Source organism: Canis aureus, chromosome 31 (genome assembly GCF_053574225.1).
Source record: "Canis aureus isolate CA01 chromosome 31, VMU_Caureus_v.1.0, whole genome shotgun sequence".
In the NCBI taxonomy this organism is placed as follows: Eukaryota; Metazoa; Chordata; class Mammalia; order Carnivora; family Canidae; genus Canis; species Canis aureus.
In genome coordinates, this window is record NC_135641.1 from 35,823,433 (window position 1) to 35,849,149 (window position 25,717).

The 25,717-nt window shown below is 35.2% G+C and overlaps 1 long non-coding RNA gene and 1 pseudogene across 5 annotated transcripts in view; one reads left to right on the top strand and one right to left on the bottom strand.

Annotated features, from left to right (window-relative positions):
- The first annotated feature begins 462 nt into the window (after positions 1–462).
- The window catches only part of LOC144302658 (uncharacterized), an 87,503-nt gene continuing 62,248 nt past the window's right edge, over positions 463–25,717 (top strand). For 3 of the 5 annotated variants that reach the window (XR_013369634.1, XR_013369635.1, XR_013369638.1), the window contains exon 1: positions 463–574. This is a non-coding gene — a long non-coding RNA (uncharacterized LOC144302658). Of the gene's footprint in view, positions 575–17,806; positions 17,915–22,140; positions 22,222–25,717 lie in introns of those variants that run through there. The other 2 variants (XR_013369636.1, XR_013369637.1) reach the window with 2 other exon arrangements.
- Positions 13,630–13,861, bottom strand: LOC144302656 (small VCP/p97-interacting protein pseudogene; annotated as a pseudogene).

Here is a 25,717-nt window from a genome sequence, read left to right on the forward strand (position 1 = left end):
AATAGATGGAAGAGAGAGCTATTCTGATCTCTGCTACCACCTTTTTATCCTGGCTGGTGTTATTCCAGGACACCCTGGTTTTCTGTCCACATATCTGCCACATTAATACAAATGATTATTGTTGGAGAAAGCACGGAATGCCATCATTAAGCACAGAAGCCAACTGACTGTTGTGAGGAAGGGTGTCTCTGTATTCATTTGCTTTCAAAATTATATTATTATATTTAGGAATGGATGTTTTGCATTATTTATGTATTGATGCATTCTGCAATATTTTAAAAGTGTGTTATATTTATAACGTACATATTTATTTATAAAATGCATATGCCTTATAACGGTAATAAACTGATAATATACCAATAGCTTACATACATCTAAGTCAGTATTGTATTTTATTTTATTTCCTTAAAAGATGTTATTCATTAGAGAGAGAGAGAGCACAACTGTGAGGATGTACAGAGGGAGGGACAAATAAAACTCTGAACTCTGGACTCAGGGCATGATCCAACTGCCCCCAACATCATGATCTGAGCCTAACTGAAGAATTCGACCCTCAACTGACTGAGCCACTCAGGTACAACTTAAGTCAATATTTTAAGTAAAAAAAAAATATATATATATGTATGTATATATATTTTAATATATATATTTTATTTTGAATGAATTAGCAATTTTTAAAAGATTTTATTTATTCATGAGAGACACACACAGAGACAGAGAGACATAGAGAGGCAGAGACACAGGCAGAGGGAGAAGCAGGCTCCATGGAGGGAGCCCGATGCAGGACTTGATCCCAGGTCTCCAGGATCACGTCCTGGCACCCAAAGGCAGGCGCCAAACTGCTGAGCCACCCAGGGATCCCAAAGGAATTAGCAATTTTTATTCTATTTATTCACCCTGAACCTTATTACAATTAAATATATTATTATTTATACATAGTATAGTTATTTATTTTAGAATAAACTTTTAAGTTAAATAATGAGTAATGAAAAAAGAGCTTATATTAAATCACATTATTAACAAGTGTATATTTTTATTCCATTATAGGAAATTATAAAAGCAAAAGAACAGAGCAGTTAACATCCCAACTGTAGTTTTTAACTCTGGTGGCAAGATTGTTTTTAAAAGTTAGGAAAATTCTATTTAGCTATTTTAGTTACTATTTTTATTGGTAAAAAATAAAAGAGGCCAGATTAATTGTGCTATTATGAACACGTGAGATTGTCTGGCTTTAAGTTTAACTAACTTCAAAAGCTGGATATGAAGTAAGTACTACTACTGTCTTTTTAGGTGAAAAAATTTGATTAGGAAATTATACAAAAATGTTTCAATATATAGTTTATAAAGATAAAATTGAGAAATAGTATTTATTTGATCTGATTACATAATGAATATATACTCAGTGTGAAATTTCCCAGAATGCAGACATTTCTAATGAAACAAAATCACCCATAACCTGTCACATCAAGATTACCAGTGTGCTTATGTGTTGTGGCCAGTTAATTTATGGGATATTTAATCCTTAACAAAGTGTAAATCAGGTTTCCTCTGGTCAGTGTCCAACTGAACAAGAACGTTGGCTACAGAATTCACCACACAGTTATGAACTATTACTAACTTCATTAGCTTTCTTTATAAAAATCCATCAGAGGCAATATATTGCCTCCAGCCTTAATTGGCTTCATATTCTGACCAATTCTTGAAAGAATTAAAGATAAATTCCTAGAAATCCTAATTCTTGCTTAAAAGAAACTGTGTGTTAAAGAATTCTTTGGTTTATGCCTCAGCGAACTTTTTAAACTACATATTTATTTTTAGGAATTGGAGATATATGGCAGTATGATAGAAACAATAAAAAGTGTAGCTTTAATTAACGTATACACATTTTTCATGAAAATAGGATATGCCCAAGATACAACAAAGATTAGAAATTTAGAAATTTAAATTTAAATTTAAATCTGTTTGTAGGGATGTCTGGGTGGCTCAGCAGTTGAGCACCTTCCTTCCGCCCAGGGTGTGACCCTGGAGACCCAGGATCGAGTTCCACATTGGGCTCCCTGCATGGAGCCTGCTTCTCCCTCTGCCTGTGTCTCTGCCTCTCTTTCTCTCTCTCTCTCTCTCTCTCTCTCTCTCTCTCTCTGTGTCTCATGAATAAATAAGTAAAATCTTTAAAAAAAATAAAAATAAATAAATCTGTTTGTAATGGGCAAAACAATCTAGTGTAAGAGACCTGGAAGGGTAGTTATGAGTAGGGTGAGTGTGATTCATCTAATGAACCATACCAGTCAACTCAAACAGATGGCTGGCTTGTGGCAATGCAGGCCAGTACTGACATTGCCAGATACTTCCATTTTTCAAAAGAAATGGAAAATCTGGATCTTTAAATGAAATCTCCTGCTTTTATATTTTGACCAACAAACAAACAAACATACTAGTGTGAACTGCAGGAGGCAAGCAGCTTCCTCCAAGGCACCTGGTAGGGACATCTAGTTAATGGACTGCTTACCATGGAGATAATGTTGGTCAACACTACAATGCTTGTAAGTGAAATTTTAGAATATAGTATTACAACCTATATTTGGAATTTGTATGTCCAAAATTGTTTTATGACTTCTTTTCTCTTACAAACAGTAACAAAAAACCTACTTGCAGACTAGACTAAGCCCTTTATTATTTTTAGACTTTCTCAGCCCTAAACTTTCAAACTCCTAAACTTTCCTTTGAGACTTCCTGTTCTTGAGTCATAAAGGAAATATCTTGTTCCCTACTGAGGCCATTAAAAGAGGTTTCTAATAATGTAAGATTTTTTTTTTCCTAAACACTTCAGGGTGCTCTACTATTTATATTCTTTGGTTATAGATCTTATAGATATAGAAATTCAGAGAGAGAAAGGAGGAAGAAAGTTTGTTTTTGTTTTCTGGTGTTCTCCATAGGCGACTGTTATTTTTGTTTTAAAATTTAGTATTTCCACCAAGATGAATTCCATCTAAACTTTACATTTGTAGCCAAATATGCCTTGAAGATTTCTTGCCATTATTTATGGCTTATGTGGGTAGAGAATAAATTTTTCTTGTGAAAAAGAGTTGAAAGGTGGCTGCGAGAGGATGTCCTTGTGCATTTTCCAGTGTCTGGTAAATGATTCAATAGTGGAACTATGCTGGCCTAAAATCAGGTTTCCTTAAACTTTGTCTCCTGCCAGGCGTCTGGCTATTTGAGGCATATTTTTGCTCCAGTTCTTAGGTGGAATTTCTTCTTTTACCAAATATAAGGCTTAGAAATGTATACCTTGTTTCGTGGACTCTTCTTGTCCTTCATATTCGGGAACCATGTATCCCACTGAGCCCTACTGTGCTATCTTTGAACAACACATAGAGGTAAAGCCATTCATGTTTGACAGAATGGACACACATAACTCTGGAGCTTTATAAGACACAGGGATTGATTCATCTAGTCAGTGCAGCTTATGCCTCCAGAGACTGAGTAAATGGGGGTGAAATGTGGGGTGGGTAAGGCAAGAAACAAACATCTCCCATTCATTTCCTAGCAATCCAAATTCTTATGCACCAGAATGAAGAACATGTGTGTTCACAATTATGTCTTTTGAATCATAGTATTTCTGATTGCAGTTACCAGAAACCCTATAATTGCTGTGTAAGTTATTGACTATTTTCTTTAAACTTTAGTAAAGTTATACTTTTTAAAAAAAATTTAAAAGTTATCATTATTTTAACAGAAAAATATTAAAAGTATTATAAAGTATTATAAAGGAGTGAGAGTCTAGTACCATCATTATACAGAGCTTATATTTCAAACTTCATAGTATGACATATTTTTCTAAGAGAAATTACACTTAAACATAGAGATATAAATAGGAATTAAAAATAACTAATACACATTGTAATAGAATATACATAACTGAAAATCATAAAAGCCATAACGATTATACTATAGTTTAAAAAAAGTTTCAGCTTTTCTCTCACTAAGCTATTACAAAAGAGAAAATTGCTATAATTTGTATGCTATGGACTCCCAGCAGGTCCTTGCTGACTCAGTGACTGACTAACAAGTAGGCTAATTTAAGTGTAATATCTCTTCTGTTCATCCTTTATTAGTGGTGTGTAAGAGCATTGAAAAGGCCAAAAGTCAGGCAACGAGAGAGAAATAATAATACCTTGGTAATCTACTGAATTGGGGAACCCTGAATATCTGAGAAGCATATACATTCAAGTTACCTCATTTTGAAAAAGCAACTCCTAGAGTTTGGGTTTTAGCCCAACTAGTAATCTAAATGGTTATATGTATGTCCAATTAAGTAACTAAATCTGGGCAAATAAACAAAAGAATTATATCATTTCAGTACACATTTCTTTTTTTTTAAAGATTTTATTTATTTATTTATTCATGACAGACACAGAGAGCGAGAGGCAGAGACATAGGCAGAGGGAGTAACAGGGTCCATGCAGGAAACCCGATGCAGAACTTGATCTCAGGAACCCAGGGTCATGCCCTGAGCCAAAGGCAGACGCTTAACCACTGAGCCACTCAGGCATCCCTCAGCACACATTTCCTAAATATATACTTACTTAAAACTCCAGAGAAATAATATTGCAACAGTGTATATGGAGATGTTACAAACCTATTGGAAGACTAAATAATTGTCAGATTATCACCATTTCTGAATGTGTCATGATATATAGATGGGAGATCAAAGTGTACTTTGTAAATTTATAGAAAAAGATAAATTTTAGGGGAAGTTTTATGTATGTGTAATTTCATAGGAAATGATTTTAATTTCCTCTGTGAAAAAAAGCAAGTTGTGAAATATTAAATAAAATGACAAAGACAATTTTAAATCTGGCAATGTGAAAAAAGAAATTGTTCCTAAGGCTTTTTAGTCTAAAGATGGAAACCAGACTTGTTTACATCTCTTGGATGTGAAATTCTAATGAGTAATGACAGCAGCTTCTAGGCAGATGACTCAAGTCTGTTAAGAATGCTTGTGCCATACAGATAAAAAGGAAAGAGAACAGCCATAATTAGGAAGGCCATTCTGATCACTGGTTTGAAGATCAGCAGTACTTATTCGTTGGTCTTGGGATCAATGATTCCAAGACAAGTTGACTACTGACACTATATGTGTTGTCAGACTAATTGGAGAAATTGGCATTGATGCAGTAAATGGAATTGAACTAGAGCAGCTTTAAAATGTCAACACTTCTGCAGAAGAGGGTTTAGGTTAAATGAAAAAAAAAAAAACCCTCACATTAGATAAATCAGAAATATAACCAGTCTATGGATGATACACTGCACATTACAATGATACGGATGAATGAGCAGAGTACAAGCTGGTGGATCTTGGTTACATCACTTAATTTTTCTGAGATTATCGTCTCACCTATAAAAAGGAGAAAGGCTATTTTTCTTCCAGATTTAGAGTGATGATCATTTTCTTTAAGATTATCAAAATTTTAAAAAATTAAAAAAAAAGATTATCAAAATTATAAATTGCTATTCAAATGAGTTTCTTTTTTATTGGTGACTTAGGCTTTTTGCCTATGCCATACTATATGAGACTTTCTGACTTCACATCAAAAGATCTTCTTAGCTCTTTTGTAGAAAAAAAATGCTCCCATGTGTACTTTTGGATTTTATGGCTAATTTTTCAGAAGGTTAATAGATATGATACTTGGGGCTTTATTAAATGAAGTTTGTGAAATGTAGAGATAGATATATATAAAGGGTTTATTTCAGGACTTTTCAGAGCCTTCAAATGCTAATGTGGTTTGTGTCTTTCCAAGAGCTTGTGGGAAAATGAATCTGTTGGATCTCAAATTTGTTTGAACACAGAATCTTTCATTCATTCTATTGATTGTTTCCTTTTTGTGCAGAGATTTTTAGTTTAATGTCCTCCCACTTGTCTATTTTTATTTCTGTTGCTTGTGTTTTTGGAGTCTGTGCAAGAAATTACTTCATTTTCTAATGTCATGAAGCTTTCCCCTATGTATTTTCCTGTGACTATGTTTACATTTTTTATCTATTTTAAGTTGGTATTTATGTATAGTATAACATAAAGATCCAATTTCAGGGACGCTTGGGTGGCTCAGTGGTTGAGCAATTGCCTTCAGCTCAGGGCGTGATCCTGTAGTTCTGGGATCGAATCCCACATCGGGCTCCCTGTTTCTCCCTCTGCCTATGTCTCTGCCTTCTCTCCGTGTCTCTCATGAATAAATAAATAAAATCATTTAAAAAAACAATTTCATTCATATGTGAATATCCATTTTCACCAACACCATTTAAAAAGACTATCCTTTACCCATTGTTTATTTTTGACACACTTGTTGAGGATTAGTTGATAATATAAATGTGGGTTTACTTCAGAAAACAAAAGATAACAAGCACTGATGAAGATGAGAAGAAATCGAAACCTTTGTATACTCTTGGTGGAAATGCTAAATGATGCAGCTACAATGGAAAACACTATGAAGGTTTCTCAAAAAAAAAAAAAAAAGAAAGAAAAAAATAGAAATAGGGCTACCATATGATCCAGCAATTCCACTTCTGGGTATATATTCTAAATAATTGAAATCAGGAACTCAGAGGGATATCTGCATTTCCATGTTCTCTGCAGCATTATTCACAATAGACCAGATACAGAAACAACTTACATGTTCTACATGTTGTCCATCAGTAGATGAATGGATTTGAATGGATTTAAAGATGTGTTATATACATACAATGGAATCTTATTCAGTCTTTTGCTTTTCTTTCTTTTTCTTTTTTCTCTTCTTCTTCTTCTTCTTTTTTTTTTTTAAGAGAGAGACAGAGATTGAGAGAAGGAGAGTAGGCACACATGGGAGGCAGGGTCAGAGAACTCAAACAGACTCCATGCCCAGTGTGGAGTTCGACACCAGGTTCAATCTCACAACCTTGAGATCATGACCTGAACTGAAATCAGGTCGATTACTTAACTGACTGAGCCACGCAGGTGCCCCTTATCAGTCTTTAAAAAGGAGAAAATTCTACCATATGTGAAAACATGAATGAAGCTGGAGAACATTGTGCTAAGTGAAATAAACCAGTTAGGTAAGAACAAATGCAGCATGATTCCATTTATAGGACATATCTAAAATAGTGAAACTCATAAAAACAGAGTTGATGTGGTTTTGGGGACACCTGAGTAGCTCAGTGGTTGAGCCTCTCTCTGCCTTTGGCTCAGGTCATGATCCTGGGATCCTGGGATCGAGTCCCACATCAGGCTTCCCACAGGGAGCCTGCTTCTCCCTCTGCCTATGTCTCTACCTCTCTCTCATGAATAAATAAATAAATCTTTTTAAAAAAAGAATGGTGGCTTTAGGAGCTATGGGGAGGGGCAAATAGGGAGTTGCTGTTCAATGGGTATAAAGTATATGAGATGGTTGTGTTCTAGAGATCCCCTATATAACATTGTGTGTATAGTTCACAAGTGTTTTGTGCATTTACTTTTTGTTTTGTTTTGTGCATTTAAAATTTGTTGAGAGTAAATTTCCACAATAAAATTGTTACCACTTTTGTTAATTTTTATAAAAAAAGACTAGGGCAAAACTGCGGTGCCAGCTAAGTTTGCCTTAATTTTTCCCAATAGATACATAACTTTAACAACACTCAAGCCAATGAGACAGTCTCAACACCAACACCATGACTGAATTTGCCTTCCTTAGGTAGTACTTCCCACCCTAGAACCCTCACATTTAACTTCCACAGGGCCCAATTTCTGCCAGATGATGAATTAAGCCATGTATAATGAGTTCAAGTGCTTCTCTTTCTGATTAAAGCAGTACTATATCATTATTGTTTGGGGAGTATCTTATTCAAAATGGTACCAATGCTAAAAATTCTAGGATTGTAGATTAATTTTGAAGGCATGAAGTTTCATCTCCACTTTAACAGAATGATTTGAGTCAGCACATACTATTTGCCAGATATTAGTAATATAGAGAATTATATCCATTCTAACAGTAGCTGCCTGCTGAGTGGAGTACAGATGAAACAGAAAATAAAGAGACTAAAGAGTTTTTGTTATTGTGATTATTTAATTAATGCAATATTTCAATGTAAATGAAAAATTATTTGACAAATTTTTTTCTACCAAATTAAAATATTACAATCTGAGATTTGAAATGGACATTAATGGTTGTTGGTGAGACTTCTTTTTTCTTAAAACAAGAATCTATTTTATATCACATGATTGAAAATGGTTGTATATGTTGCCTTTACTTAAATATTACTGATAATAAGCTGAATTGTTAGATAATTATTCAGTATATGGAGATAAACATCCATCTCCTTGATTTATCTAACTATTTATTCTACTTTTGCACTCTGGAGTAAAAAGAGAAGTCTACTTATTTTCACATGACAGCCCTTCAAATCCATCTACACTTTGATGTTGGGATCAATGATTCTAAGACAACTTGAACAGCAAGACTACATGTGTTGTCAAGTAATCAGAGAAATAGCTATTAGTGCATTGCATACTAATAAACTTGAGCAATGTAAGAAAATTAAGACTGAGATGGTGTCTCTCCCTCACCCAAACAGTTCTCTTCTCTTGGCTAAGCAACTATAATTCCAGCCACCTTCATTTATATGACACAACTGACAGTCCTCTCATCATTCTTTACTGCCTTCCTGATTCCGAATTTAGTACAATTTTTAGTAATCTTATTAAGGTGGGATACTAAGACACACAGGTGTGGTTAGTCCTAGACAGACAAGATGCTCCAGATTGCCTCCTTCAAGGTCATGTGAGTTTTATTGTCTTGCAATAAGATAACAACTAAGATAACTTTTTACATAAACAGTTTACCAACCTGGTTAAAATGTTTTGAAATTAGTCAACTGACTCTCTCATCTTGGATGGAAAATGTATCTTCAGATTTATACACTTAATTTTATTGTTCAGTTCATATTAGTTTTCTATTTGATAAAAATATTGTTAGCATTAATTATTTCATTCAATTTATTGGCTAATATTACCAACTGAACCTCAAACACAAATTCTAATCATGTTTTCTGTGTTATCATCTAAATTAAACACAGTAAATATTATATGGCCTTATGAGTCTTGTATTTTTACTAGATTCTATCTCTAGTATCTTTCCTCTAGCTTTTTTTTTTTTTTAAGATTTTATTTATTTATTCAGGAGAGACACACAGAGAGAGGCGGAGACATAGGCAGAGGGAGAAGCAGGCTCCCTGCAGGGGATCCTGATGTGGAACTCGATCCCAGGACCCTGAGATTACACCCTGAGCCAAAGGCAGATGCTCAACCACTGAGCCAGCCACCCAGTCATCCCTTTCCTCTAGCTTAACCTCACTATAATAATCAACCTTTAAAAATTTGATCACAAAGATAGTTATAATTTCACCTATTTGTCATCAAGATTTTGTTATATAATCATTCCCTTGAGGGTAATATGAGAAATTGTCTAGTGACTTACTGAAAGCAAATACAACAAAACTATGTCATTTTCCTTAAATCTGAAACACGCTCTTGAAACATGAAACTAATCTGCCCTAAGGCAGAAAGAAAAGCAATAAAGGATAAAATACTCAGTGGGGGAAAAAGACAAAAAAAATGTTATGTTGGCATAAACTAATTTCTTCAGATTTGTTCCCTGACCTCACCCTCACCCTGTTATTTAACATACCTTATTTGATCATGGTACTTGACTTTTTGAACCTCATTTGATCTGTTTCTTTATGTTACCCTCAATATTACCCCATTTCACTTTCTTCCTACTTCTGGCTCTCCAAAATGCAAACAAATTTAGTTCTAAGATTTGTTTTCCATGATGGATTTCTAGTAAAACACTATCCTTTAGACTGACTTCAGCTACAAAATTATACCCCATTATTTGATTCTGATAACCATTTTCAAACCTGTTCTTGTTGAATTCTAACTTTCATGGTTACGATTACATATGATGTATTTAAATTCTTATTTTGTTATAATTTAAATTATAATTTAAATTTGTTATAATTTAAATTATAAGTGCCCTTAAAATATATAAAATAACACAATATCAGAGTTAAAAAAACAACTTATTTATTTATTTGAGAGAGAAAGCGAGCAGGAAAGGAGGAGGGGCAGAGTCAGAGTGGGAGAGAAAATCTCAAGCAGACTCCCCATTGATCATGGAGCCTGACACAGGGCTCAATCTTCCCTGAGATAATGACCTAAGCCCAAAACAAGAGTTAGATGCTTAATCAACGGAGCCACCCAGATGCCTAACAATATCAGAATTTTTTATATTTCAGGCAGCAATTCATATAGGTATTGTTTGGCTATAGTGATTGTTGTAGTTAATGCAATGTTAATGTTGTATTTGACGTAGTTAAAATAATGTAGTTTATTAACACTGCTTATTAAGAGATTCTAGCCTCACTTCTATCCGCTCCTGGCAAACTCCCCTGTTTAACTTCAGTATTTTTTAAGGAATTTTGAAAGAGTTTAAGAGTGGAGTCTAAATGACTTTTGTATGTGAATTCTTTTAGAGCCAATAAGTCTTATATGATCCATTTCTACTTATTTCCACAGACTAAGCCATGATAAAAGAGTTACTTAGTTAATAATCTTTTATAAATTAAGGTATTAATAAATATGTATAACTTAAGCCAATGAGTCTACTCTCATGGGCATTTGTGAGAAATATTAGGTAACAAAGATAGGATGAAATTATTTTGGACCTCATTAAAAATAATGGTTCTTAAAGTTTTATGTTAATCAGAATAAACCATGATGCATGCTTAAAATATAAATTACTAGACCACTCAAATAATCTTATTAAACAATAATCTCAAGAAATAAGACCTGTGAATCAGATTAATAGTTCCCAAATGATACCTGATTATTGTTCAGAATTTAAGTGACACAAATTTTTTGTTCAATATATAAAGAGCAATATACATAAAGAAGTTAGAATTGAATAAAGATATGCTGACTTATAAAGAACTAGAAAGAGAATAAGCAAGGTGGTGGAAAGCTCCAGTTACAATTTAAATTGAAGTTAGGATGTACTCTATAGTCCCAAATGAACATTTTGGAGACATATTGGAGATTGAAATAAGAGATATGAAAATTGGTTACTTTTACAGCTAAGTTTAATTTAGTGGAGGGATAAAGAGATTTGTAAGAAGGATATTTATACAAGCTACTTTAATTATTTTTTGAAATGGAAAATTTAGCTGCTAAATAATAAGACATGATCATTTTAAAGAATAGAATTACCATGAGCCATAATAAGAAGTTTTACAAGTTGGGAACTTAAGAATGTTACACACTGTGCTGGCCTAGTAGTTTCACTATACTGCTGAAAAATTTCAAAGATATGCTGAATATTTTCTGTAACAAGGAGTTTACGACCTTCTGAAGAGAATCAGATTAGGGGCAAGTCTAATTTTTAGAAAATAATTTAATATTCCATTTGCTCTGCTTCTCTTTAGATTTTACATATTTTTTATATTAGTATTCTACAGAATATATTACTTTAAATAATCACTTCTTTTATGTTACTTTTGAGAATAATCCTAAGAGGGGAAAATCTGATACACCCCACAAATCTTCAATCTTTACAACTTAAGTTTTTCTCATCCTAATAATAGTTTCCACATTGTGTATAGATTCAGTCTTTATTTTACAAGGCATTGGCAATATTCTCTGCAGCTATGTGGTCGGAGTGGTTCTCTTGCTAGTTATATAGTATTCTTTTTTAAAAGATGTATTTATTTATTGGAAGCTAGAGAGTGGGAACAGGGGTAAGGGCAGAGGGAAAGAATCTCAAGAAGACCCCCTACTAAGCACCAAGTCCCATGGGGGGGCTAGATCTCAAAGCCCTGAGATCATGAGCTGAGCCAAAATTGAGAGTCTGACACTAATTGACTGAGCCACCCAGGCGCCCCAATTCTATATTAATACTTAAAAAAAAAAAGAGATTTACTTAGTTTTTGAGAGAGGGAGAGAAAGCAGGGGGGAAGGACAGAGTGAGAGGGAAAGAGAAACCCAAGCAGACACTGTGCTGAGCGCAGAGCCCAACTTGAAGCTCTATCTCAGGAGCCTGAGATCAAAATCTGAGCTGAAACCAAGAGTGGAATGCTCAACCAAATACTTTCCCTATATATTATTCTTAATTTCCAATAAGTCTTGTGTTTATCTGGTAATTCAAATGTTTGCTTTATCTTATTTCATATGTTTCCAACATTTGATTAAAAATTTTTCAAAAATATAGCAGAGTTAAAATAATTTTTTGGTGAACACCTATATACCCACTACTTCCATTTTACCATTAAATGCCCATCTATCAGTTCATCTTCTTTTGGATGCATTTCAAGGTAAATTGCAGACATCAGCAAACTTATTCCTAAATGTTCTCAGCATTCTTGTTAATTTTATTTCAATATTTCTTTTTATTTATTGAAAATAAAATGCAAAACCCTTAAGTGTACTTCATCTAACTTTAGAAAAAGGATTTCACCTGTGTGACCAAATCGTATTAAAGTATAAAATATTATTATTGTTCCAGAAAGTGTCCTCATACCCTTTTCAAATCAATCCAAATTCCAGCCTCCAAGTGACAGCCACTGTGCTGAAATTTGTGTCCATTCTAAAAGTTCATGTAAATGAAGTTACATAATAAATACCCTTTGTAAGGCTTCTTACCACATCACATCCATTGGTGTCATATCCAAGAACTGATGCTATGTAGCTTTCACTATAAAAATATATATGGATTTTTTTAAAATTTTTATTTATTTATGATAGTCACACAGAGAGAGAGAGAAAGGCAGAGACACAGGCAGAGGGAGAAGCAGGCTCCATGTACCGGGAGCCCGACGTGGGATTCGATTCCGGGTCTCCAGGATCGCGCCCTGGGCCAAAGGCAGGCGCTAAACCGCTGCGCCACCCAGGGATCCCTATATATGGATTTTTTTAAGCAAGCAACCCCCCCACTTTATTGCAGTGTAAAACACTGTTAATTTTATAAGCCATAAAAATAGAAAATAAATTAGGAAAATTAAACGTTTTCCACAAATATTCATTACTTAATATGTTATAAAAATTTACAATGTTCTTTTGCATTAGCACTTCAAATGATTTTTCAAAATTTTTCCTGATAAGTTTAAATGCATGAAGTCCATAAGTTTAAACATTATCTTCATAGATAATGAAATAAAAAGAAATACAAGGCTAAGCAGAAAAATATAAGATTGTTAGGTCATTTTATAAAGGAGAGAAAATAGAAAGGCAAACTTAGATGTTTGAGATGTATGCAGACGTTTTACACACAACATATTTATATTCACTTTTTAGGTCCATGTTTTAACTACTAAAAAATGGCAAGTCATCCAGGACCTACAGAAGAGCAAATGCAGGAAAATAAATACTTAATGAAAGGTCTGTCCATTTTCTCGGCTTGAAAATCAAAAGTGTTTTCAATATATCAATATTGACAAAGCCCTGACTGGATTTATTGACACTAACATTACAAAGTCTGAATCTTCATTTATTCAAAGAGAAAAAATTAAACTGAGGACATTCACTTAGTATCAGATATTAGTTATTGGCAGTAGGATTTTCCACCCATGTTATGCTTAAGAAACTGTCCACCTAAGTCCATTTTCTGATGGGTGCCCAGATGCAGCAATTTGGTTTTCTAATTTTTTCTTTTTCTTTTTCTACTTCCACAGACCAAACATCCAAAATGTCCTTAGATGCAGGCTCCTTTTGTCTTCTCTCTGCAGCCTCTCTAAGCTTTGCTCTTTTTTCTTCCATGTCTGGTCAGGGAGGTGCAGACTCCTCAGGACAGGGAAAACACAGTCCCATTGGAAGAGAAACTGAGGTCTCTTACTGGCCCTGCCATAGACCAGGCTACATATGGAAATTTTATTAAAACTCATTACATTCTGTTAGCAATACTTTGCTTGTTAAGGAAAAAAATAAACTTTGAAATGTTTTGAACACAAATTACATTAGTGTCAGAAATAATTTTGGGGAAAAAAGATTCTGGATTTGAATTTTAAGACAAGATTGGTTGACAGTTCATTTTTTATTTTCTTTAGTGTGCATAGTCTTAATTATCAAGAATATATTATCAAATCAATTTTACTTTTCCTCTACAGCAAAATGGATATAATGATAATGCTAGTATTAAAGTCCATGAGCATCTGAGATTTAATCAAAATGTCATGAAATATATTTTCATTACTATACATGTAGTTTTATAAGAGATTTTAAAGTTTGATTGAATACATTAATGTCATTTTAGAGTTCCAACATACTATTTAAAATAATGTTAGCATAGTAAATATTTCTTTTTAATATAAAAATTTATAATAATTATAAGCATTATAGGATGTTCTAGAATAAAATTATGATATTAAAGGGTTATGGACAGATACCATGAATTTACAGATAGGGTTGGCATAAAAGAAAGTTTATTGGGGAAAATTTACATGCATGGAGTTTAAGTAGAAATTTAAGTAGGAGAACATCATGATCTCAAAAGGTTAGTCCTGAGCCCAAGTTTAGGTTGAGTATAGATGGACTTTATCCACCACAGCCAACTTTTCAGTAAAGATGCCCACCTATATTAATTACAGATTTTTTTTGTCAACTGGTAAGAAACAGTTATATGAACATGTAAAAATAGAAGTTTTCTGGCTGAAAAGGAGGCCTGATGAAAGAAGAAATGTCCAACAGCAGTTCTGGTATTAACCCATTCTTGTGTTGTGCTAACTCAAACCTGCTGAGTCATCTCTTTACTACAAAAAGAAGGGAGGAAATTGGCCCCCAAGATACTCCAGATCCACCCCTCCCAATGCTTATGGAACTATTTCATTTTACCCCCGTTATCTCTGTTTCACTTCAGTCATAGAGAACATTAAGACACTTTCTAGGTCGTGAGAATAAATAAGGATTTATATAACTGGATTAGATGGGAAGTGACATATCCAAAATTGTGAAGAAGTTACTTTATGAGCTACTGCCTGGGAAAATCATCAGAGGTTGATTCTAACAGTTTGTCCCTATCTGTTAAAAAAGGAGAAAGATATTTACCATCTTTCTCTGGTCTCTTAATGCTTTCCAAGATTGAATGCCATGCGCTCTCATGGATGAGATGGACAGTTGTTCCTATTCCCTTTTCTGGAGTGATAAATTCCATAGATACCCAATAATTATCTTTTTGTCACCATGAGGCAGAGTACAGTGGCTGTGGAATCACCTGAAGTAAAGTCTGTGTCAGTGTTCATGCTCATCAGGTGTCCCTCATCTGAGCAATATTATCTATCATCTATCTATCTATCTATCTATCTATCTATCTATCTATCATCTATCCATTTGCTGAGATCAAAAAAGGCACTATAAAAGTACAAGGATCACTTTGGTACTAAACTGTTTCCTCTCACAATCCTTTTCTCCCTGGCTTTGGATGTGTGGGAAGTCAGCTAAGTGTGCATTATCATGTGTTACTTTAATAACTGACTAGAAAGGGACCAGATGATCCTATAGAAGTGATCATTGAAAAGGCTGACCCTATGGCAATACATAAATCAGAAAAGGTTCTAACTGGCCATTCTCATCCTTTTTGGTGGTTCCATTATTATGATGGCTTACAACATGGATTTAGTGGGCTGTAGAATAGATGAGGACTAATATGCCTGACATTGTAAATCCAGATGGTTCTCTCTAGATGTGTCACTTCACTTAGAAATTCATAAGTGATATATGAAGATCAAATTTATTAATAAGTTGTGCGTGTTTCCAGAGGTAGCAAGCCTTTAGCTATTCAGGCCTGAATAGACCAATACTCCTATCTATATAGGCCATTAGTAACACCTCTACCCTCTCCTCCAAAAAACCCTGAACCAAGATCTACTTTAAGGAAGGTTTACTCTATAAGAGTGGTTCTCAATTGGAGGTTATTTTCCCTGCAGGGAACATGCGACAATGTCTGGAGACTTTTTTAATTATCATAACTGGCAGTGGAAGTGGATGCTATTGGTACCTGGTACCTAGAGGCTAGAAACGTTACTAATCATACTACAATGCCTATAATTGTTCCCCAAAGAAACAATGATCTGACCCCAAATGTCAATAGAGCCAATGTTGAATAATTCTATCTATCTTTAGGAAGAGTATTAGAATAAAATGGACTTAATAGATTGGGGTATCAACAATTTGTCATCTTTAGGATGAATTGTTATAGTATTCTACTGGTTTTATCACAACTTTAGAGGTGGGCTGTTTTATTATTTAAGCATGCTTTCAATTTAGATGTCAGGCATTGTAAGAAATATGTACTTAAATCAATTTTTAAAAATTATCGTTATTGTACAAAGGCCTTCCCAGTGTCTAATTGGGAAAGCTGTTTATATTCTTGATAGAAGGTTTGCCCTTCATTGGAGTTATAATTTCCATTTCACAATGGGACTATGGAAAATTTGCCTCACTTGATGGAAATTTATTTCTGAAAAACCTGCTACAGAATAAGAATGTTTGAGTCATGACTTTTCTTTCAGTGAGATGACTTATATCAAGCAGGGCCCAGTAACAAGGAGGCAATAATTGCTCAGAAGCAGATCTAGGAAGCTCAGAAAACACAAAATAGATTAATTAGAAAGAAAATCATACCAAATCACACTTTGCTTTAATTGCTAAAAACCATAGATTAAAATAAATCTCAAAAATAACCCAGATAAAAAGATATCACAGGAGTTCCAAAACAAAGAGTAATAGCTGACTTACAATGGACAGAAACTTTTTTCTTTCTTTCTTTCTTTTTTTCTTCTTTCTTTCTTTTCTTTCTTTCTTTCTTTCTTTCTTTCTTTCTTTCTTTCTTTCTTCTTTCTCTCTTTCTCTCTTTCTTTCTTTCATGATGTTATTTATTTACTTGATAGAAAAAGGAGAGAGCGAGAAAGTACAAGTAGTTGAAGCAGCAGAGAGCCCGATGCAGGGCTCGATCCCAGGACCCTGGGATCATGACCTGAGTGGAAGGCGGATGCTTAACCGCCTGAGCCACCCACATGCCTCTGGACAGAAACTTTAAAGAACTGAAGGAGAAAATAAAAACAATAGGTATCAATGCATAATTCTTTAGCCAGTGAACATATACTTAAAAATGAAGGTGAAAAAAAGATATTTTAAGATAAATGAAGCTGTATGCCAATTACAAAAGATGAATTTCAAATATAGGGACATAAGTGAGTAGAAAATGAGAAAATGGAAAAGATATAATGCACAACACAAACTATAAAAAATATGAACACTATCAGTCCATTGGACCTAATTGACATTTATAAAGTTCTCCTTAGCAAATTTCAGATGATTGAAGTCATACAGACTATGTTCTCCAACCACACTGGATGAAATTAGTAAACAGTGCCAATTGAAGAATCTAGAAAATCCCCCAAACGATTTGAATTGAGTTGATGGACCTCAAATTAACTCCTGGGTTAAGGAAGAAAACAAAGGAAACTATGAAATATCAGAACTGAATGCTTATAAAAGTAAAATTGAATTTTGTGGGGTACTCCTTTTTAGGTAAAGAAGTACCTACACTTCTTTCTTTTTATGTTTATGTTAGAAAAAAGCATCGGTATCTTCCCAAGTGTAGATGTCACTGTAGCAGATTGCCTGAACATTCCCCAGCACGTCGTATTGTACTTAGGTTTATCTAATGTTCTGATGATGTATCCTGATGAGGTCGGGAAAGTAAACTTCTCTAATGGGCCATATTGGTTCAAAGCAAAATGATTTTGCTTTTCTTTGCAGAGTAAGTCATACAAGAGCCAAAGCAGTAGCAATGTCCAAGGCTACATAGCGAGCTCCAGCCATGGCAGCAACATCGTTCTGATTTGCAGTTGTAAAGGAGCAACGGTGGCCACTTTCCTGTCGAAGCTCTGTTAGTCCTCAGTAGGACTTTCACTGGCCAGACTGGGCTCTGGAGTTGAAGATAGCATTGCACAGAACTTTCTTCTGTAGTGAACTTTGCCTATGAAGACCTAAATTAGTTTACTAGAGCTGTCATACCAAAATACCACATGCTGGCTGGTTTAAACAAGAAAAATTTATATTCTCAGAGTTCTGGAAGCTAGATGTACAGTAGCCAGGTATTGGTAGGGTTAATTTTTTTTGAAGGTTGTGAGGAAGAATAGGTCCCATGCTTCTCCTCTGGCTTCTGGTGAGTCGGTGGCAATCTCTGATGCTTCCTGACTTGCAGAGCATTTCATACATCCATCTTCACATGGTGTCCCCCCAGGTATCCCTATGTCCAAAATTCCCCTTTTTACAATGACACCAGTCATATTGCATTTGGCTCTCCCTAATTATCTCATTGTAACTTGATTACCTCTGAAAGACTCCACCTGCAAGTAAGATTCCATTCTGAGGTACTGGGGGTTAGAACTTCAATGTATGAATTTTGCATGGGACACAGTTCAACCCATTATGAGGCCATTACAGTTTCTTCTTCTGGAATGAAACATTATCATGACTGTCAATATTAGCAAGCTTTATGAGTACAGACCACTATCTTTCATAAATTTTCCAACTTTCATAGCAGCCAAAAACAGACCAGGTAATGATTGTAGCCAAGCAACATGTCTATGCAATCTTGCACCTAGAATATTTATATAATTTTACAGCCTAACAAAGGGAAAACAAGGACAGTCCACACATAATAAATTAAGAGCCATGTCATTCCCAATATCTAGGTAGTTCAGGAATATTTTGAGCGTCTTCCCCTCCCCTCTGTTCCCTGACCTGGTTCTTGTCTCTGCCTCATCTATCCTGTTAATTCTCTAAAGTCTGGGAATCAACTTATTTACTTTTTGCTCCAGAAAAGCAGCCAAATGCATTCTCAATTTTTGCATCAGGCCATCTGCTTGGTTGTGCACTGAATGCTCCTATCTGTGAGCTTTGTTGGTCCCTTTGATCTTATCATTCCCCCAACCAGCAGCCATAAAGTGCATATAATCTTGCAGGATTTTTCCAAGCTCTAAATTGTCTGGCCTCCTTTTTTTCTGCTACTAGTCTTACTACACAGGGTTTTCCTTTGGTAGCAAATACAACCTTACTTGTAATGATCTACGTGTTTTAGGGACTTTATTTGCTTTAAGTTTCTTATGCTCTTTCAAATTGCCTCTTATTTGGGGGTTTTGGTGACTGACTGTTCTGCTGCTGTTTTATCCCCCTTAGGGTCAATAGCAAACTTTTATAAAGTTAGAATCTGGGTTAACACATCCTATTGCTTCCCTACTGCTCTAGGTATGGAGCTAGCAGCCATCATACCTATGCTACTCTCTGTAGGGTTTGGAACAATTTTCTCAGTGGCCCTTTTGGAAGATGCTGAGCTGGGGGCACATCATATTGCCACTTGAATATTTGCAGAACTTGGCCACCAGAATTCCCTATAACCTGCTACTGCCCCTAGAACGGATATCTTCCACTATGGTGTGGCGTGTGGGGCTTGGATATATACCATTTTAAAATCCAATAGCATTGATATAACTGGAGTGTATCTTTGTATGGTCAATACCAATCCTATGTTGGAGTCATAGAAACACACGTTATGGACTGAATGTTTGTGTTCTCCCAAATTTCTGGTGTTGAAATCCTAACCTCTAAAATGATGGAATTAGGAACCTTTGGGGGGGGGAGTGTAGGTGATGAGGATGAAGCCATCCTGAATGGAATTAGTGCCCTTAAAAATAAACTACAGAGAGCTCTCTAATTTTTTTCCAAGTGAGGACACAGCAGGAAGATGGCTGTCTATGAACCTGGAAGCAGGTTTATCACCAGACCATGGCTCTGTTAATGACTGTATCTTGGACTTTCCAGCCTCCAGAATTGTGAGAAATAAATATTTGTTTTTTAAGCCACTTAGTCTTTGGTATTTTTAGTTACAGCATCCCAAACGGACTACAACTCACCACAAAAGCCATATGTGCAGATAGAAGATTTACTGGGAAAAACTTTACTAGCAGGGAGGTAATGAAGTGCCTGATTTACCAAACTTATCATTGCATAGCTTATTCCAGACATAGGTGGACTGCCTGCATTAAAGCTCACTTTTAGGCTAAGTGGAATCCTTCCCTGTAATTGTCACCATATTTATGCAAACAGTGGATGAGAAACTTCCGTGTGACTACCTAACGGTAGAAGCTCCCCGGTAGAGGAGGGAGATTTTGACAAAGAGCCTCTAGAATTAGCAGCTAGAAGCAGCCTGTGCCACTGAGCTAACTGGGATCAGCTGAGCCTACTTTCTACTAAGTTCCTCAAAAGTTTTTGTGGTGGAGAAGGGGGGGAGGGGGTAAGCCTTCTTGATATCCAGATCTGTCTCTTCTCAAAAAGCAACAGAACTGAGGTGCATGGGGGGCTCAGTTGGTTGAGCATCTGATGTTGGCTCAGGTTGCGATCTCCGGATCCTGGGGATGGGGCCCTCATGGAGCCTGTGTCCAGCTCCCCGCTCAGCTGGGAGTATTTTTCTCCCTCTCCCTCTGCCTCTCCCTATACTTGTGCTCTTGCCCACTCTTTCCCTCTCAAATATATAAATAAGATCTTTAAACAAAAAGGCTACAGATCTAAAATATATTAAGAGCAATAACAATGTTTAGCAATGTGCATCTGTTATACATCTTTATGGGAGAAATCTTATCAGCATTAATATGATATTATGGGTCAGTTTCTTCTTCAGGAACAATTGAGCAATTCTACATGACTGTATGTCAAGCAGTTTGCCTCTGGAACAATGGAATATCATAGCCGTATTCAATTTAACTGGATACTGACACCCTATATAACAGTCTAATTGTTTAAAGAGCAGCTTTAGAAGAGGCATGTGGGCTTAGGGAAATGTAGAGTAAGTTTCTAAGTGTCTGTTTGTCCTTTTAAATCGTCCTGATGATGGGATGAGCACTGGGTGTTATGCTATATGTTGGCAAATTGAACTCCAATAAAAAAAAAAAGTTCTGAACACCAGATATGCCATCTCCGAAAATGTTAACAGATATGCAAAAGTGATTAAAATAATTTATTAAACAGAGTAGAAATGAATGTGCGTAGAAATAAAGAAACCCTATGGGACTAAAAAAAAAATCGCCTTGAAGAATCAATGTAAGAAATAAAAAAAAAAAAGTATATTGAAGCCATTAGAAGAATTTAGAACATTTTAGAAATGTCCATTTCCTCAAAGTAATTCATGGTCCTTCATGTTACATGATCATATCCATTAATTAGCCGAGGCACATATTCTGTATGGACCCACTAGTCAGATTCTCCAGGAGATCCTTTCATATTTTCCAAATACAATGATGTTTGTCATTTGAAGTATGTTTGAGTGGTATTTATTCACCTAGTTTATTTTTTTTATTTTTTAAATTTATTTATGATACACACAAAGAGAGAGAGAGAGAGAGAGAGAGAGAGAGGCAGAGACATAGGCAGAGGGAGAAGCAGGCTCCATGCACCGGAGCCTGACGTGGGATTCGATCCCGGGTCTCCAGGATCACGCCCTGGGCCAAAGGCAGGCGCCAAACCACTGCGCCACCCAGGGTTCCCAATTTATTCACCTAGTTTAAAAATAAAACAAGTGAAATCATTCTATCCTAAGCCATTCAGTGGCAGCAGTAGTGTTTCTTTATTTTTGAAAAATTGTCACATATTATACCAAATGCAGAAGCATTGTATTTGCAGAACTAAAGCCATTCCCTGGGAAGCAGCCCAAAGTTGGACTAAGGCTTTGTAATGTCAAAGCTCTAAATTAAACATGACATCTTGCTATTGACTTACCTGTCTCTTCCTCTAATTACAGATCTTTATATACTAATGACCGTAAAATAAAATCTGAAGCTATTCACTAGCAATGCCTTCTTGGGAGTCTTCTGCCTCCTAACATGAATGGTTATTTTCTATTTGCTTAGGTTCTGTTTTTTAAATTCTACTGTTCCATCTAAAGAAGATTCTGTATTGGATTTCCATTAAATTCTAACTGGTGATACATAATGAAAGACCTTCTCCCATTCACCCTCATCTATTTTCATATTCCAGACTATTTCCCACCTGCTCATATGTTTATGTTCCAGTGTACTTTGTATCTCCCTCAGGCTCCATAAATCATCTCTGCAGTTCTTCTGTGGATACTGTGTTATGTAACATTTCTTGAGAGCAGTCAGGCCTCTCCCCAGGTGAGGCTATTTCTTTTTCCTCCTGGGAAACTTGAATATATTTTACTTGTTCTGTGACATTTTTATTTTACCCCTGTGTATGACTCTAAACCAGACTCAGAATTTTTACTCTCTTGAATCACATCTAGAAAATGTGATTAGAACTAACTTGAAAACACTTTTTAGTACCACGTAATGTTTCAACCTCAGACACCATGGTACATATTTAGGAGACTTTGCTGCTCTTCAGCTCACCAACATGTAGAAGATTTTTCATTTCACGTATAATTTGGTGCTCCAAAATAGATACATAAATTATACACATTGTTTTCTGTGTACTTCCTAAATTTGTTTGATTTTATGGTATTTTCCAAGTTAATTTTTAGTTGACCTCTGATTCATTTGTATGTAAATATTTTTTGCTTGGCTATTCAAAGCACCCTTTGGATCATAAAAGCATTTGTAAAAATAATATGACTTCACAATACCAAATAAAAGCATCCCTGCAATTACTTTTATATAATATACTGATTTGCTTCCAAACTCCAAGTATATTTTCCCTTGTTACCTATTGCTGCTTGTTGCTACCTTTCATGTTGATTTTTTTCCCAACCATGTGTTGAAAGTTGAAGGATGCCCATTAAAAAGACATGTATTTATCATTTTAATAATGATACTGTACACCTTAAACTACTGACACTGAATGTTAATTGTACTTCAAGAAAAATATTTTTCTTGGTTTTTACAAGTTGGAAATCAGTATCATATGATGGTAAAAATGGAATAATAGGTCTAGTGTCCATAATTCAAGAACTCAGGTTCTCTGAAAGATATGCTGTAGGATATATGGAATCTTGCATTTAGTCCTATATTGGTAGTTTGGGGAGCAAACTCAGAACTCACTACCCCGGCTTCTAGAGGTAAGTCTGGCTTCATATCCTGCTGAGTAAGTGATAATTTTCTAAGCCTTGCTGTCAATCTAGGGGGTTGATATGACAACTATTTGATAAATCATGCAGGTCTTCTCTTCTCTGGAATATTACAGACAAAAAGTAGACCCTATCTCTTCTGAATCCACTTCAGCCTCCCTTTTTTATCATATATAGAGTCACAATGTTTTCCTCTTTTCAAATAATTATGGCTTAGCCTTTCATGTATTGAATCTACAACTAGTAAAAAGAGAAGAAATAATAGTAAGTTACCATCAACAGGTTTTAAAAATTCCCTGCCTCAAATATTTCTATTATTTTGGACCATAATTATAAATGATAGAACAGAGGTTGTTGACTAGGTATTGTAAGCATTGGTTTTGAATATAATATTATGTAATTGGTTGGGTTGGGTTGGTTAGTTGTCTGCATGTATGCTTACACACGTGTATGTAAGCATTCGTGGTTGTATGTGTGCATTGTAGGAAATTCTTTTTATGACCAGAAAAAAGATTGAAATATTATTTCAAATAAAGTCTCAGTGTTTTTATTTTCACATCTGAAAATCCCACACCAGTACGTTCATTCCCCAGGAAGTTTCTGGAAACCCTCAAGTGGCCTCCAAAATTTAGTAGTGGAGCATTGTCTGACCCAAGGAAGTTCTCATATATATCTCACCCTTAGGAAAACTAGTATGTCAGCATGACTTTAAGCTTGTTATAAATGCAGAATTCCTGGGGTGCCTGGGTGACTCGGTTGATAAGTGTCCAACTCTTGATTTTGGCTCTGGTCATGCCCTTGGGGTCTTGAGATAGAGCCCCATCTCAGGCTCAGCATGGAGTTTGCGTGAGATTCTCTCCTTTTCCCTTTACCCCTCCCCACTCCTCTCTCATGAACATTCTCTCTCTCTAAAATAAATAAGTAAATACAATCTTTACAAAAAGAAAAGAAATGCAGAATTCCTAGACCTACGTCAAACTACTGAATTAGAGGCTACGTTTTAACAAAATTCCCAAATGGTATGGGTGCACAGTAAAATTTGAGCATTCTGGTCTAAACACGGTGCTCTATAAATTAGAAATATTTCTGTCTGACAAATTCTGTGAGAGACTAAACAGTGATACCTTTTGTGCTAATTTTTTTGTTTTTATGTTTTTGTTTTTTTGGTATACTTGGCCAAATGAGATAAAAGAGAGAGGCCCAAGCATCAGAAATAGCTAATGCATGTTTTATGGCTGAAGTTGAGACATGTGCTCATCCATACACTGCTGCATTCAATTCCAACTGAATTTCATGGCTTAGTAGTTTCCTTTCCATCTGTATAGAGAATGAACAATCTTGATTTTTTAAGACAAATAAACACTTAATGAAGGGCTATACAATGGGTTATTATTTCTTATCATATTCACACTGAGGCTTTGAAGATTTGAAGTCACTGTCCAGGGCTCTGTAAATTTCTTGAATTTCTCAGTGCTCTATGAATGTGAAGCAATAGTAGCAATTAACTTTAAACTTAGGGATTTGTGCTAAAAAAAAAAAAAGAAGGAAACTGACAATTTCAAAGCATTGCATCTGTGTGCACATGCAATCTTTAGAAAGAAACCAATATTTTAGTATTTCGCTACTACAAAAACCTGCTCAGTGCTAATTTAAATTCATGATAGATTCATTGTGACAGAAATATTTTTAAAAATCCTCATCACAAAAAAAAAAAAAATCCTCATGACAAGAAAAAAAATTCTCCTCACTACTCACTATGGTAATCAGAATACATTATGTGATCTGTTCAGTAGAAATGCAGGAGGCAAAATCATCATTACAGTTTACTCACTAACTCCTATCCTGAAAATCCATTAATTACACATTTTATTTCTCATTCATTAGCGGTCACTGACTATAAGTTCTAAGTAATTCATAAATACACGTATTGGGGTGCCTGAGTGGCACAGGCGATTTAAGCATCCTAGCCCACTCTTGGTTTCAGCTCAGATCATGGTCTCAGGGTCTCAGGTCAGATCCAGCTGGAGCCCAGTCTGGCATGGAGTCAGCTTTAAATTCTCTCCTGTTTTTGTCCCTCTCCATACCCACCTCCATGTGGACACTCTCTCTTTCAAAATAAACAAATAAATAAAGTATATTTTTTAAAAGGATAAATATATGTATCAACAAAAAGAACTTTTTTCCAATAAACATTTTCTGTATGAAGAGCTCAAACCTTAAAAAATATATTTATCATGAGTACGTAACAAGCAAGTGTCCTCGGGCATTTTAAATGAAAGGAGTGAATTGATCATACAATTAATTCTGGCTTACTGAATGGAGACTTGCTATTTTTATGGATGAAACCCATGGTGTTGTTTTCAGTTTCCTCTTCTTTCTTTCCTCCATGCTCCTGCTCTCCTCTTCACTTTCTCTCATCACTCTTTTCCTCTTGCTTAGACACAGACACAGATAACATATATACTGAAAAATGTTTCTAGTACCATTGACTAGAGCTCAGAAGAGGAACCCTAATTACTTAAGTATATTATGTAAGAATGTGTGTTTCTTTAATGTATGGGTAAGAGAGGAATATTAAATTGTGCATG